We start from the raw sequence: 2,500 nt of genomic DNA, 5'->3' as shown, positions 1-2,500 counted from the left end.
ATCTGTAGGAATAATGGGGCCCTTCACATCATCCTGTGTGTGTGTGTGTGTGTGTGTGTGTGTGTGTGTGTGTGTGTGTGTGTGTGTGTGTGTGTGTGTGTGTGTGTGTGTGTGTGTGCGCGCGCCGATGTCACTTTCTCCCTTTCGCTGTCATTTCAAGCCTAAAGTCCCTATAAATTCCAAATCCACTCAATCCCTCTCTAGTGTGGGGAGTTAGCTGCATGATAGCAAGGCATCTGAAAAGAGTTATAGGCCTTTTCCCCCTTCATATCTAACAGTGGCCTTCAATTATTATTCAATTATCGATTAAACAACATTACTTTTATATGTATATTTATGCTTATACACTATCCTGATTAATACACTTCACACAGCTAGATTTAGGTGAAAATAAGGTGATTTAAACATGTCATTTTCTGTGTTTTTAATATGGCATTTTGAATCGTCAATATTAATCAATCGATAATCAATCTGCAGGTTCAAATATACGACTTTTAACTATCGTTTATTCACACTTTTGATCAATTTGAATCAGAATCAGAAATTATTTTATTGCCAAGAAGGGTTTTACACCAACAAGGAATTTGTCTTGCTGAATAATTATTATATAATTTGATTATTGAAAGTGACATCCCCCAAAATAACCCACATTCAAATACACTTATTCTAGATGATAAATATATATAAACAGCTGGATTTAGGCCTTAAAATAGTCAATTACAGCAAGAAAAATCATAGAAAAACTGACAAATTTGCTCAAAAGTCATTCCAATGTGTGGTAACTCTCCAAACACACACAGTTACTTTGCAGGTCAAGTGTTGCAAAGATACGATTTTATTTCAGCCTTTTCTCTCGTCTATACGTCCAAATAAACGACCTGTAACTATCTATTGATCATAATTGAAGAAATAATTGAAAAAGTACAAAATAAAGGCACGTTTTAATCACTTTTTAGTCCTAGGATCTAGCTTCATATACGGTTTATTAGTGTGTATAAGTGTACTAGACGAAGCCAGGATATTCTTTGAATTAATCATTGATATACAGCCAGGAAAAAAGTCATTTGAAGGTGAGATTTTTTGGGGTTAGGATTCGGAGGTCTTCTTTCACACTAGAATAAATCAAAGGTCCACAACGTACATGCAGGTGTTTATTTGACTAAACCTTGTCTGTTTGCGTCTGTATATTTCTCCTATACGACCATCTTTAACGGACATTATCTCAACATTAGTTTTTTTCAATACTCTGAACCACAAATCTCAGCTTCTAAAGCACTTACATCAACTAAACTTTCCATAATCATTCTCAGCACTATTCTGAAGGTTATTACAGAAGGATTTGTTCATATGTTGTTTATTGTCTAATTTATGAAACAAGCAGAAAATGCATTTTTTTAGACCTGTACATAGTATTTTTCTAAATTACAAAATGAAAAAAGGCTGTTCCTAAAATCTGGTGTGTAAACTTTGGTCACTAATATGCTTTAAAAATAATAAATATTTATATAATTGTACTTAACGCGTAACTTTAGCTTGTAGAAGAGTATTTATATAGTTTAGTATTTGTTATTTAAATCATCTTAAAACAGCGACGTTTCACTGACTTTCCCAGTGTATTGATCATGGAGCACATGGCCACAGAGACACACACTCACCCCGCCTCCGATGCACTTTTCCCGGCGTGATAGTTTAGTTTTTGTCGGGGACACCTCTCCACTTTCCGGTCGCCTTTTCTCCTATTCTTCTTCGCTTTTCTTTTTAAAGTCAAAAAGTCTTCACGTTTTTCAGCGAAGAAGAAGAAAACACAATATAAAAACTCCTCTTCACCATGCAGAAATCAAAATCCACTGCGAAAACTGCTTGGAAATCCCCATTTAAAAGACGCCAGAAAGGTGCAAAAGTAAACGTTGACTTCTGCGCTTCATAACGGCAACGTCCCAAAGTTTAAACCGAATTACAAACCGCTAAAAAACGGTTAAAAAGTCACGAAACACACACGTGCAACTTTGGGAGTGTTTTGAACGGGATGCTGCTGCGCGAGAGAGACTCCGGCGTGACCAAGCGCTGTTTTCCGCCCGTATGCGCTTCAACTTCTTTCACTGCGAGTCACACACACACACACACACACACACACACACACACACACACACACACACACACACACACACACACACACACACACACACACACACACACACACACACACCGCCCCCCTCATCACTAGTGCTTTAGGAATATTCAGATCCTTTACTTAAAGCGAGCAGGTGAATAGAGTAACATTTCTAACTTATAGATATCATCATGAAACGTTGCCAGTTGATTACTGACATTAAAACAATAATTTCTTTGTGCTGCTATTTTTTCTGAGTTAAAATCTTTGTATTTTTGCAACATATTAGATCCCAACGTTTTTACAGAACAGTGGATACAGCCTTTTTTCATTTTATAAATAATAATTAAAAATGAAATCTATATTGTAGCCTAGTCTACAAGCCTAAGA

Source organism: Ammodytes marinus (assembly GCF_949987685.1).
Source record: "Ammodytes marinus genome assembly, chromosome: 24".
Lineage (NCBI taxonomy): Eukaryota > Metazoa > Chordata > Actinopteri > Uranoscopiformes > Ammodytidae > Ammodytes > Ammodytes marinus.
Note: the sequence above shows the minus strand (reverse complement) of the source record.